General features: G+C 36.9%; 1 protein-coding gene across 1 annotated transcript in view; it reads right to left on the bottom strand.

Annotated features, from left to right (window-relative positions):
- The window catches only part of PRKG1 (protein kinase cGMP-dependent 1), a 1324128-nt gene that overhangs the window by 1303670 nt on the left and 5987 nt on the right, over positions 1-14471 (bottom strand). The window lies entirely within an intron of this gene.

Here is a 14471-nt window from a genome sequence, read left to right as displayed (position 1 = left end):
TTTACAGAGAGTTGTTCATCACTTTGGAAAACTGAGTCACTTGATACAAACACCACCAGTGGCACCAGAGTAGCCTGTAAAACATATCAGTACCAGTATTTGTTTTCAGTTGTTACATCAAATGATTTCAGGATGAGGAACAAGCACTCAACATCTTCAGTTCAACTTACTGTGTAGCCCTTTTCCAGCATTCATCTCCAACTTGGACAGTTCAAGCCCTTCCTAAAGCACGTATTATTTCATTATACGTGTTCCCCTATCTTTTCTTTATAGTATAGTTAGGATACTATATATACCTGCATAGATACACACAATTATGTGTGCAGATGGGTTATATTATTGATGAATTTCATTTCAGCATAGTGAGGGAGCATTAGGAAATATTTGGTATGAAAAGCAAAGCATTGTCTATAATAGGGTTATAAGTCACTACTCTTGCCCATCATAATCTTTTGGAATCTTGATTCTGTTTTCCAACATAATAAGCAATCCTCACAGCATCTTGCCCTGTGCAAATCTGAGTGAGATGCCATTAATGGCCTCACCCAAATAATTGGCAAAGATGCTTAATACAGAGCAAATGATTTACCCTGGGTAGAAGAATTCACTTTTCTGCATGTGCTCCATGGAATTCCACATCTACCTTTCAACCTACATTCTTGACGCAACTTCGCACAAACGATGGCCCTGGAAAATTCCCAGAAATCAGGGGCCAATCACGCTTCCCAACGGAACCACCCTTTCCTGACCCCTCCTCCCACTACTGAAGGCACTTGAACATTTCCAGTAAAGTTTTTATAAAATGAAATAATCATTTGAATTACACCTGAGATCTTTTACAACAAAGAGAAGAGAAACTTTCCAAAATCCCTGATAGCAGGCACATAAGAATCAAAGTAAAGAAGGTATAATTTTGAAGAGAATGGAGAATGATACTTCTCTCTGGGTAGGATGAATGTTCTGGCAGATTTTCTTTCCAAAAAGTATGCTTCCATATTGAATGATGCATTGTCAAATATTTTATATCTTCAAGAAGTCCAAAACCATTCCTGGAAATCTGGATTCTTTGAACTACCTTGTATGGGAGTGTTTCAGAATTAAATAGACTCAGAAAGAAATATATTATCATAAATTTCTGAATTATATTTTCAGATGATAACTGGACTGTCCTTCATTATATAATTTATTTTATATAAAACTAATTCACTAATAAGACTATTCAACTAGCTCATGCTGTCTCTTAAACTTTTCTTAAATTATTAAGAAAAAGCTTAAATTTTCAGTGGTATAATAGTAAAATAGAAATACCATAACAGAAATCCTCAATTTCTATTATAGGCTACATTAACAAAAACCCTCTAGTAAGGCTAAAAGCATGTGTGTACACCTTAGATTGAGAGATTGAGGTGAAGGTGGGAAAACTATTTAAATTCTACTTTTAAATGCATAAAATGATGTTAACTTAAAAATAGTTTATTCCTAAATATAACTGTGTTTTAAAATATATAACTTAATTGGCACCTAAAGCTTTTCTAAATTAGTTAGATAAACACACCAAAGAAAATCTATCTTTATCCTAATATATCTATTTGTGGTTTATTTCATTTGTTATTTGTAACCCTAAAGAAACAAGTTACCAAAATTATAGGGAATTAAGGCATTGAAATTATAGCATAAAAGGTTTTTTTTTTCCTTCTAAAATTACAGGTAAGAAAACTACAGTCTACAGAAGTGAAAGTCACTAGTTGTCTCACATTTTAAGCCCAATTTTGTTTCTCTATAAATCCTTATAAAACTCATACCATGAAAACAAGAGAACCATAAACCATCACAGATGTGTGACATTTCACAGAGCCACCAGAGACTAATACTTTCATCTGAACCAAAGGACAATCAATCAACACCATATCCTTTGAAAAATAAGAAAAGGGGAGAAGGAGGGAGGGCAGATGGAAATGGCAGGTGAAAAGGCCTCCACAAAACCTTGTATTATAGATACCTAGATGTGTCCTTTACTCTCCTCATCTCATCCAAAATCTTTCTTTTCCATGGGCTCAGCAGACTTCAGAAGTCTCAGCTCCATAACTTGGGGTTGAAGGAAAATAAATACAGGTGTATGGTACAACTGTGACATTATTTGGACATAGCATCTTTACAGATGTAATCAAGATGACATCATATTGGATTAGGATGGGCCCCCAATTGAATGACTGTATTCTTACAAGAGGGGAATTTAGACACACATACTCATAGAGGAAAGACAACCATGTGGAAATGAAGGCAAAGATTGGAATGCAAGTCCAAGTCATGGAATGGTAAAGGTTGCACAGCAATCACCAGAAGCTAGGAAGAGGCAAGGGAGATTCCTCCCCTAGGGTTTTCAGAAAGAGCATGGCTCTGCTGACACCTTGAATTTGAATTTCTAGTCTACAGAGCTGGGAGTAAATAAATTTCTGTTGTTTGAAGCCACCCAGTTTGTGGCAATGTGTTCCAGCAGAACTAGGAAATGAATGCATATAGTCACCCTTCTTGCAGTATATACCTACAAAGCTGCTTCTCAAAGAGTTATAGCAAATTTCCTGGTCCCAAATTCCCCAAGCCTATTAAGTCAGAATCTTTGGAGATGGGCCTAGGAGTCTTCATTGTAACAAATGGAACCCAAGAGATGTTTATATGTACTACAGTTTGAGAAGCACTGGGCATATGAATGACCTGAAGGTCTTCACAAAGCCCAATTTCCTCCAATTTTCCTCTATGTTCCTGCTCTTGATTATCATGTTGTATAGTATCAGAGCCCTAGAGCCAGACAGTCTTGGACCAGCAAGCCTTGGGATGAGTCACTTAATGTGTTTGGACTGAGTCTCCTCTTCTATACAGAACACATGGAATAATTCCTGCCTGGAAGCACCATGAAACCACCATGGGATTGTTGAGAAGAGCAAATTAATTCATGCCAATAAAGCACCTTGCACAAAGTAAGCTCTTAACAATGCTGAATTAGTATTTCCTACTTTCCCATTATATCTCAACTAAAATTCCTTCTGAATCACACTTTAAATTTGACTTTGTTTCCAAAATGCTAATATTAAAACTACAGAAGCAATAGCTATTGTTTAGGGCATGTTTACAATAGGTGTTTTGCATAACATTAGTTTCAGGTGGGCCTTCTTATTCCCATTTACAGGGGGAAATTGAAGATCAAAGATGTTAAGCAACATGACTAAGATATCAGAAACTTGAAACTCAAGCTCATCAGATTCCACTGCCCATGCTCTTAGTCTTTATATTCTACAGCTGTGTGTGCTTATGGCCTAGAAGGGACAAGAATACCAGAAGGTTTCCTGTAGGCGTTCCTAGGTAATTAGTTCATCTTATAATGTAATCCCTGTTAATGTATCATTAATACCTTAGTTTGCATTATTGTGTCTGACTGCACTTTATTTGTGTAGAAAACTTAACTTGGATGGTAAAAGGAAAGCAGGAAGGAACTGGAGACAATCAATTAATCCCTTGCTATTTAATGGTCTTCAGGAGACCAGCAGCATCAGCAACACCTGACAGATAACTACAAATTAAGAATCTCAGGCCTAGCCAGACACAATGGCTCAGGCCTGTAATCCCAGCACTTTGGGAGGCCGAGGTGGGTGGATCACGAGGTCAGGAGTTCAAGATCAGCCTGGCCAAGATGGTTAAACCTCATCTCTATCAAAAATACAAAACTTAGCCAGGTGTGGTGGCGGGTGCATGTAATCCCAGCTACTCCAGAGGCTGAAGCAGGAGAATCGCTTGAACCCAGGTGGCAGAGGTTTTAGTGAGCTGAGATCGTGCCACTGCACTCCAGCCTGGGTGACAGAGCAAGATTTCCAAGAAAGTAAGCAAGCAAGAAAGCAAGAAAGAAAGGAATCTCAGGCCCTTCCCTAGACCTACTGAATCAGAACCTGCATTGAAGGAGATTCCCCAGGTGATTCATACGTAAACTAGAGTTTGAGAAGCCCTTGGTTTATTCAGTTCAGAGAGTAGATAGCTGCAGAGGTGGTCCTAGCACAGCTAAAGATATCACTATTCAGAAGTTTCTAATATTTCCTTCTAGAGCAATAAGTTTATATTATGATGGACTGATGGGGAGGGGGCATGAAATGCATGGAAAGAAACCTGAGACTATACCATAGACGGAAAAGAAAGACGGGAAAATAAGTCTTAAATGTGACCTATGTCAGAGTACCATCTGTGATTCAGGAAATGACTCCGAAAATAGGGTCAGAGCTATTTCAACGAGCAAAATTAGATCCAAGTATAGAGTTAGAAATATGGGAAGAATACATACGGGCCCATTCCTATCATAGGGTTAAAAGCTCTTTTATATATTAGGTGAATGAAGTCAGAATCAATAAATAACAATGAGAGCCAACATTTATTGAATGACTACATTCTATAAGGCAATAAACTAAATCTGTTACATGCATGAGCTCATTTAACCCTCTCAACAACCTTGAGAGGTTTTTAATAATTGAAGAGGCTGTGGCTTTGTGTGTATTTTTGCATGATAGCATCAGGTTAGTAAGGACACAAAGTATCTTTGGATCTCCAAAATAGTTCACATGTCTTCCCACATATTAGCTGATTGACTGATAGATCCAACTGTCTTGGGAGAAATAAAATCTGAAATAGTATTTGTCTACATGAAAAAGCTCAAATACAGTAAAACCAGTCTCTAAACTGCAAACAGGCACTGGGGCTACACAAAGGCTTAACCTAGACTTGGGGAGATGGGCACATATAGAGAAAGTTCAGTGGAAGCACACTTCCCCTTCTAGCCTTCAGAGTTTGAAACTGAGGTCAACTGCATTGTTGGAATATCTACAAAGAGTCCCTCACCCATATCTATACATCTGCAATTCCACCAGATAGGAAAAGGTGTGCCCTCGTTATTTCTGAGGACTGAACAATGAATAGACAATGAGAGGAGGGGAGAGAAAGGCTTTTGCAAAATAAGGCACCCAACCTGGAAAAATATGCACAACTGTCAATGATCCCTGGCCACTCAGACATTCTAGCACTCTGCACAGCTCCTCCAGCACTTCCAGTGTCTTTCCCTGAGCCTGAAACAGCTGGTCCACTCACGATTCCTGCTTTATGGGCAATTCATAGCAGTGTTTCATTTAAACTATCGTTGTCCCCATTTAATATATGTGGAAACTAAAGTTCAGAAAGACAAAGCAATTTGTCTAGAATCACACAGCCAGCATGTCAAGGAGGAACCAGAATTCAACATCAAGTCTGTGACTCCCAGGATCCTTTTTTTTTAATTATCACAACCTACCCTGTTACTCCTGCACAAGAGTAGACTGAAATTTCTAAGGTAATCCTTCCTACTCCCCCAAAATGATTTTACTTTTTGGCTCCAATCACATGATTGAGTAAATATGATTGAATTCTGATCCAAATAAATGTTTGCAAAGATATCGTTCAGTAAATCTAGTCCAATATCATTACAATGACCAAGAAAAAATTAACGAAATGAAATATCTACCGAGGTTGCCATCCTATAAAAGGAAATCTCCACTGAGTGGTTCCAATACCATATATGTCCAAATCTCCCCACTAGTCTTTTGAAAAAAACGTAGCTGAGAGACTTGGAATTTGTTATTTTCCCAAGTGGGAGCTAGAATATCAAAAATTTATTTTGATGAAAAGAAAAACAAATCATTGTGATTCTTAAAGAAGGACTTGTAGTTATTTTCTTTAAGAGCAATACAGTTTTATCCTTATTTTCCAAATTACACTGTAGCAGTTAATTTTTTTTTCAGCTTAAACACACACAGGCACACACACACAAACATCAAACCAAATGCACAATATGGAATTTGTAAATCTGAAAAGTAAAAGGGCATGTAAACATCATTCCAAAAACAGCATTCTCATAAATGCAACTCAAGTATTTAAAAAAAGAACCTTCCACATGTTTCTGCTAAGTTTGTAAGTTTGATTTTTTTAATTGTCTGTCTTTAATGTAGAATATTAATTTTGTTTATGCCGCCAGCCTACAGTTTATTGTTTTGTTTTGTTTTGTTTGTTTGTTTTTTGAGACAGAGTTTCTCTCTTGTTGCCCAGGCTGGAGTGCAATGGCACAATCTCGGCTCACCGCAACCTCCACCTCCCGGATTCAAGCGATTCTCCTGCCTCAGCCTCCCCAATAGCTGGGATTACAGGCACCACCACATCCGGATAACTTTGTATTTTTAGTAGAGATGGGGTTTCTCCATGTTGGTGAAGCTGGTCTCAAACTCCCAGCCTCAGATGATCCGCCCACCTTGGCCTCCCAAAGTGCTGGGATTACAGGTGTGAGCCACCGTGCCTGGCCAGTATACATTTTTTAACAGAAAAGTTTATAGATCATTTATCTCATACAGAAAGTGTATGTATAATCACATAAACTAAAAAAGTCAAATATTAATAGTTTTTTTGACCTAGGACTCTCAGCTTTTGGAATTCATCCTATAAATAAATAAATAAATAAATACAAAAATAAATACATAAATAACATATGAGAAAATGTGTACAATAATATCAATTGCAGCACTGAATGCTTGCAAAAACAAACCAAAATGTCAGTATCAATAAGCTGAGGTACATGAATACTATGGAATTACTATTCCATAGCTATTAGAAAGACCAATACGAACTGATCTGGAAAGAAGCCTAGGTACTATTATTAAGCAAAAACAGCAGGTCACTGAGGAGCGTTATGGAATTATTTTATTTCGAGTGAAAAAATAAAACCCTCCAAATGGGCAGATGAGTTCTCCCTCTACATATAAAGATTTACGGAAACATACAGAAAGTTTAACATTGGGTATCCGCTGGAGGACAAGTAAAAAAGAGGGAGGAGAAAATAAAATGTATATGTCTTTATTATCTGACAACCAGCACACATTGTTTTTGCAACTAAAACAATCAAGGAAGCAGACATAGGCTACGAAGAGATTAAAGTCAGCAAGTCTGAGATATAGTGTATGCTCATAAGTATCATTAAAGCATGTCGAGATTTTTAACATGGTGAATGGGGATTTGGGACCACAAAACAGAAACTTTTTCTTCTTTTTCTAATTGCTATAATATCAAGAAGCCTACAGAGCTCACAGCCTGTCTCCTCTCGTGTGGAAAGCTCTCATGATGCCCTGGAGTCAGATGGTGAGGCTGGGTAACCGGGGAATTTCAATGTAACATGTTTCAAACCCTGCTGCTATACTTCGGGAATTTGTCTTGGCCTAGATAACAGACTAGAAAGATCAGAGAAAATAAAAGATATTACTATTTATTGCTTGCTTCACCATGTCTAATGGAGGCTAAGTTTTCTTTTTTGGCCCCGCACACACCAGAAAGCACACCCAACATTGAATCTACCCTTGGTTCTCTCTGGCAGTCACAGACAGTGTAACGTTGTTTTATTTTTTTATTTTTTTTCCTAATCTAGGAAAAATATTGACTACCATCCCGGAGAGCATTTCTATATATTGATAACCTCAAATAAATATATCACAGTATTTCAAAACACTTTTTATAGAAGCATCTTATTGTCACACAGGGCATGAAATGTGAACTGTTCTAAATTCTCTAGTTCCCTTCTTGCCTGTTTATCTAAGTATGATCTAACACAGTATCTGAGCAAAAAGACCACTTAAAGAGGTCAAGGAATAGCATTAATCCAAAACTGACTTGTTTTGACCCAGAATACAACTTCCTTTCACCACTGACCCTTGCTTGCTAGGACAGACCAAAATAAGTACATTTCTCCTCAGCGCTAAATCACAAATGATGCCAGCAGCAAGACCGCTTCACATCCAGGCCCCTGGGGGCTTTCACATGACAGGGGTCACAGACCGAATGAAATAGCCTTTTACAGGAAGGTTGAATGGCACTTTCTGAGGGAATATTGATCTAAAAATGTATAGCCCATTAGATCCAACCCACAATGTAATCCTGTGTGGTATAAGCCAGACGACTCTTTACCCTAAAATTTTTGAGAGGCAGTTTATATACAGAGTATCTCATAAAACACTATGCTATTCTCTTAAAAATATTTAGATACATGTAAATAATCATATTAACTTGATTATTAAAATATTTTTGTAATGGTAATCTCAGATTACAATAGGCCACATTAAGATTTAATTAGTTACATTCTAGAATCACAGAATTATCAAGGAGATCAAGCAGCCTATTATGAGTTTCATCTAATAACTGATCTAATTTTTCCCTATAATAATTTTCTTTTAATTTGTTATGGGGGTAGAAGGGAGTGAATAGGAAGCCATTCCTTTAGTCTCCTCACACATACATATTTTTTTTTACTACTATTAATTTCCCATTATTTCTCTGTTTTCTTCTCTCAGCCAAGTATGAGTCCAGAGGTTTCCTCATAGGGGTTTTAGGAATTTCCCTCAGTCTATTATCAATGTTCAAAGTACTCTCCATGCAAACTGTACTCTTCGTTTCTCTAATCTTTAAGACAAACACTGAGAAGAAAATTTAACTTTAGCTTTTAAAATACATTCCCCAACCACTACTAACTGGAAAAAAAAGTAAGACCATATGTATTTGATGATACACTTTTCAAATATATAAATTCTGATATTGAGAAAGTTATATATTTGACAACATATTTTAAAATTCAACTAAGAGCTATTTCAAACTACTAGTGGAGCCCACAATTGTTAAATATTATACTTCTGCTGCCATCTTGTGGTAATTGTTGAAATCTCTCTATGTCTCCCCCCTATCTTCTCCCCACCGTAGCCCCTCTTTTTTGTTGTTTTTCCTACCTTTAGGAGGGTACTTCTATTCAAACCTTAAGGATTCCCTTTCTTAAGCCTCGGGGGAGATGACCTGAACTATGCTCTAGAGAGAAAAGTGGATGTTTGCAAATTCCTCATCCTGTTTGTAATATACTTCTTTTCTCCTTGCATTTTTCTCATTTAACAACAAAGCCATTCCTTTTAACAACATAGTTTTTTTTTAAATCATAGTTATAATTTGGAATAATCTAATTTTTTTCTACAAGGAAAGGGAACAGATTAAGGGAAAATAAATGTGTATCCGATCAAAAATTTTGCCCTTCCAAACTTTTTCCAAATTGTTGATTTACAAAGAAAGGGGTGAGGGAAAGCATCATGTATTTCTTCTATAAAATGCCACATGATGGAATGACCCTTCACAGCCACAGGCATCTACTGTCAGGAATCAAGAAGGAGACTGCAGGAGGAAACGAGAGGCCTCACTGCGGAGACAGTACAGGAAGTGAGAGCTCCTCAGGGAACCCAGGCTGGATGGAAGTGGGTGCCCCAGCATCCTTTATTATTTCTATGCTGGCCTGTTCAGCTATGGACCTCACTGACTCATGGCAAGAGAGTTTATAAATCTGAAGGAAGATGAGAATCAAATGTTTTTCTGATGATGTATTAACGTGAGCAATTTTTAACCAGAACGACTTATCCACAAAGCAAGAGTATACTTTATGAAAACCACCATCTCCATCTAACTCTATGTCCCCACTGCAATTCCCATGAAGGAGTTGACAAACAGCATGCAAGGAGTCATTCAAACACAGATACAGAGAGAATTAGGCCAGAATTCTTCAAACAGGGCAGTGGGAAGCAAAAACACAAACAGGAAAACAATCAATTTCATTCCTTGTTGAAAATGACTTTAAAACAATCTTTTCCAAACCTTTCTTGTGTACCCATATTGACATTATGCACAATCTGTATTTTTACACCTCATTCTTAAAAAAAAAAAAAAAAATCTATGAACTCTTAATACTTAGCCTCACTCTCAACAACATAACTACACAGCATGGATTTGATGTGATTGTTATATGTTTTCTCACAACACGTTTAAAATGTCTATAACTATAAAATAAATTCACTTGTCTACCACATAGAAGCATCCCTGGTGCCACCAATTACATAAACATCACACTTTGGGAATCATTGTTATGAAATATAGGTGCTGGCTAAGTAGAATCTAGTGAATCTTACAACATTTACTTATAAATAAGTAGCGTTAAGTGACAGAGTCAAGATTCTGATTTTTAGAACCATAGCTCAGATCAGAGGCTCTCAAACATTTTTTTCTGCAGTGATTCACAAGATAGATGACATTCCCATGTGCAACATACTCTTGTGAAAAGACAAGACTGTCTGTGGATTATGTGCAATTTCCTGCCATATAGTTGTAATCTTCCCAGTCAAGAAAGCCAATTGGAATGCAAGAAAATGGCTATCCCTCGGGAGGTGCCTGTGAGTGCATGCAATCTTATTTCTGAAGAAACAAATTATTCATGAATTTTGATTTTTAAGCCATTATTTACTCGTTTCTACCTTACAACTAATCAAATACACACCATTGTCATGGCACCACAGTTAAAACCTGCCAGAGTAAAGCATAGGATATTGGATTGAGTATTTTGGAGTGATACTTTTCTCTGAGAGGAGACTAAATTGAGTATGAACTGGTTTTATTATTAGGAAGGCTTCAGGGTTTTCAAAATTTGTTTTTAATACACTCTAGATAGTGCTGCTCTTACCTCTTCTCTGAAAAGTAGCATGTAGGAAGAGAAATGTATGGTAAGCTGAGGGTTTTACTTGGCTGGAATTTTTACTGTAAACAGACCTGGTTTCTACCCAAGGGTTTATAATCTGAGATACGAAAGAATTTTCTGTTTGGAAAATTTTTAGCATATGTAGCCAAGGCCCTTGGTGACCATGTGATACATGAAATTAGCATTATCTGCACCTAGATAATAAGAAGCATCAAGAAAAATATTAACATTTACCCAAAGGCTTATAGATTTGCTTATTAGACAATAACAGTACCATATAGTTGAATAAACAGACCCATGAATATTTGTAAGAGGCAAATATACAATTATTTTTAGAACCCTATAAGGTTTTTGCCAGTACTTTTCCAGTGTTTGAGGTCAGAGTGCTCAAATAAAGACACATCTGAGAATTTAAAACACATTTTAAAGTACTCTCTAAATTGGACTAAAAAGGAAGGACAGTCTGAATTAGGAATAAGTCCGAGAGGATAATTGAAGAAGTATAGTTGCAAAATACCTATTACAAATAAAACAGTCAAACTAAATCCTAACAAGCTGATTACAGTAGACATCTTCCTGGATTTGCTTTAATAAATAAACACTCAGATGAAATCAGCACAGTCATGTTATCATCTTGCACATGAAAGTGCTATCAATGGGTTCAAATACATAACAAAATCAATCCAAATCAAATCCCAGAATAACAAACTGCTTAGGACTAATTTCCAAGAATATATAAAATGAATATGTACTAGAAAAAGGTTGAAGATGCGGCTAGTACATTGGACAGGAAAAAATTACAAGCAGCATTTTAAAACTTTTGAGTCAATATAAACTTAATATTGATTGAATTTAAAACTATATAATTGTCTAAGGTAGTATGGGTTCCTATCATATTAATATGTAAGAAACAATTTAAAAATGTTTAAAATGAAACCAACATACTATACCCCAAAGTTGGTGATCCATCAGTAATGTTTAGTGAGTAGCGCAGAGAAAGTTAAGCATTTTAAAAACAAATTCTGTTGTTTAAGAACAACAATAAATAAAACGGGATTAGTTTCTACTACCAGTCATTCTATAATAAAACAAATCTATTTAAAAGATATACATTTTCTGGATATATCCATTTCGCAGTGTGCAAATATTTTAAAGCATTGTTTTGTTGCTGTTGTTTTGTTTTGTATTTTGAGATGGAGTCTCACTCTGTTATTTTGTTGCCTAGGTTGGAGTGCAGGGGCACGATCTCTGCTCACTGCAACCTCTGCCTCCCGGGTTCAAGCGAGTCTCCTGCCTCAGTCTCCCAAGCAGCTGGGACTACAGGCATGTGCCACCACGCCCAGCTAATCTTTATATTTTTAGTAGAGACAGGGTTTCACGAGTTTGGCCAGGCTGGTCTCGAACTCCTGACCTAATGTGATCTGCCCGCCTTGGCCTCCCAAAGTGCCAGGATTACAGGCGTGAGCCACCGTGCCCAGCCTAAAGCATATATTTTCAATATGAACCATTAATAAATAATTATTTCTGAAACCTTAGAAAATTTAAATTATATAATATCTGAAACATCTGAGAACATGAAAAATTTTAAGAGATTAGAGTAATAGTTTCAGTAAGAAATCTGCTCCATATTTGCTGTTATATGACTTCTACAAAGAAAATAGATCTAACAGGAGTTAAAGATGTTAAGCCAGAAGAAACACAAGGACCCGAAAGAGAGACACAAAACACTGGCAGATCCAGGAGCATGGAAAAGGAGATGAAAAACCATCACTGGGTAAAAGAAGGATGAAATACGTCAAAAAGGAGTGGCAAACACTGAATCCAGTACCTTGTTCTGGGCTAAGCACTGGGCTATGTGACTAATACGAAGCACAAGCATTTTACAAACTATAAGATGCTGTGATCTAATTTATAGTAAGAAACCTAAAAAATAAACCTTCCTTTCTGCAGGAAACTGATTTGGACCAATCTAGAGGGTTTTCACAGTAATAATTACTATAAGAAATGTACATTTGTAAATTTAATAAAGTGGTGGCAGTTTGACACATGTATGTGTTCATATATACACACATAAGCATAACATACATTTTTCTTTTCCCTTAAACTATTTTTTCTACTTCCTCTTTTCTCTTCAGGGAGCCAACAGCACAGCATACCAATGACTCTAGACTCAAGGTCAGTATTCCTTTCTGACAATTCCCAAACTTCTGAGCTTTCATTTTTGTGAAACAGGATATGCTATCCCTGGTTTATCTCAGAGCTCACAGTAACTTCCAAGAGCTACAAGAAACCTAGATAACAAAGGTCCTGAACCCTGATAAGCAGATTCTCAATGGCAAATGAAAATAATTATTCATACCCTGAGCAACTATGAAGTCACCTGAAAATCTTATCAAAAGAAATGGTTTTAACGCACTCTCAGCATCTCTTACATGCTATGGTGAGAGGGCACTAGGAAACAGGCCCTTAGTCAGGAAAGAGCAAAAAGATACGACATCTTTTGTTTTTTTCAGGTCTGTTAGAAATAGTTTCATGAGGGTCAGATTTCCAATGAATACATGATTAAATGTAAACTTTCAACCTGTACATATATTGGTAATTCAAATGGAACAAGAACTCCTGGTGTATTACAAATACATTTGGAAAACGCACACGACTCTGGAACCTGAACTAACCCCAAAGCAAAATCAGTGTGTCTTAAATAACAAGTATAAACAGATACGTTGAAGACATCAATTCACCAACTCTGGTACCGATGCAAAAAAAAAAAAAAAAACCCTAAATTTTCTTTCTGGTCTTATTTCTGAGATCCTTTAAAGGACACTTCCACAATGATTTGCTCAGTTTTCTCGTCAGTAAAATCAAGACACTACCACCTCCTGTACAGCTTTGAATGAAAGCATGTGTGAAGTGCTTATGCTCAAGCCCTGTCCTCTTCAAATCACATATGGCAAGATACAGGGATGTTTACACATCGTGCTGCCTAAAAATCTTCCTTTCCCTTCCTCAGCCTGCTTCCCCTTAAAACTTTGTCAGAAATATTACTCAGCTGAGTAAACTAAATAAATATCCTCTCCCAAAAGCTCCTGTTAGCACATTACCATGTTCATCAGAAAGAGGTAACAGGTTAACATATTGGCATATTATCATGCAGTAATCAATCCATATCGATGGTGGGACACAAGTGACAAATAGCAAAGGGTATTCAAAGGAGGCAACCAAGGTCATTTTCACATCCTTCATAACTGTATTATTCATCTGCCCTGCCTGTAACACAGCACTGGGATGAGGAAGGAAAAAGAGGAAGGACTGGTAAATGGCAATCCCAAGAGCAGGGCTGAGGAAATTCCAGCCTGGCACAGCAGATCCAATGGACATGTGCTAGATACAAAGGTTCATTGGTCCCATTTTCATGAGGTTAACCTATCACTGGCTCTAAGACTTCTAACTCCCATTCTAATTTAGGGAATGTTCATTATTTCCTATTTGGAAGGATTCCCCACTTACTAAATTAGAACCAGTCCTATTCCAAGCTTATATAGTATAGTGGTTGAGTACTTGGGCTCTAAAATCTTCGAGATTTAGGTTTGAAACTTTATGGCGTTTCCTCATAGTGATACCTTAGACAGGTGACTTAAATTTCTTCAAACCTCAGATTCCTCACCTGAAAAGTGGGGATGCCTTTTAGGGCTGCTGTGAGAAAACAATGAGCTACTGCAGGTAAATAGCTCAGCACGGCGCTAAGATTGCTAAGATTAGCTATCTCTATTATTGCTTTCATTGCTATTTTACAGCATTGTGTATTTTCCATGTGAACAAATAATAAATAATTGACTCTGGACCCAGAATTCAGCTGAGACCTACTCACTTC

The sequence above is a fragment of the Papio anubis genome, chromosome 11 (assembly GCF_008728515.1).
Source record: "Papio anubis isolate 15944 chromosome 11, Panubis1.0, whole genome shotgun sequence".
Taxonomy (NCBI): domain Eukaryota; kingdom Metazoa; phylum Chordata; class Mammalia; order Primates; family Cercopithecidae; genus Papio; species Papio anubis.
This window is presented reverse-complemented; position numbering and strand designations above follow the sequence as displayed.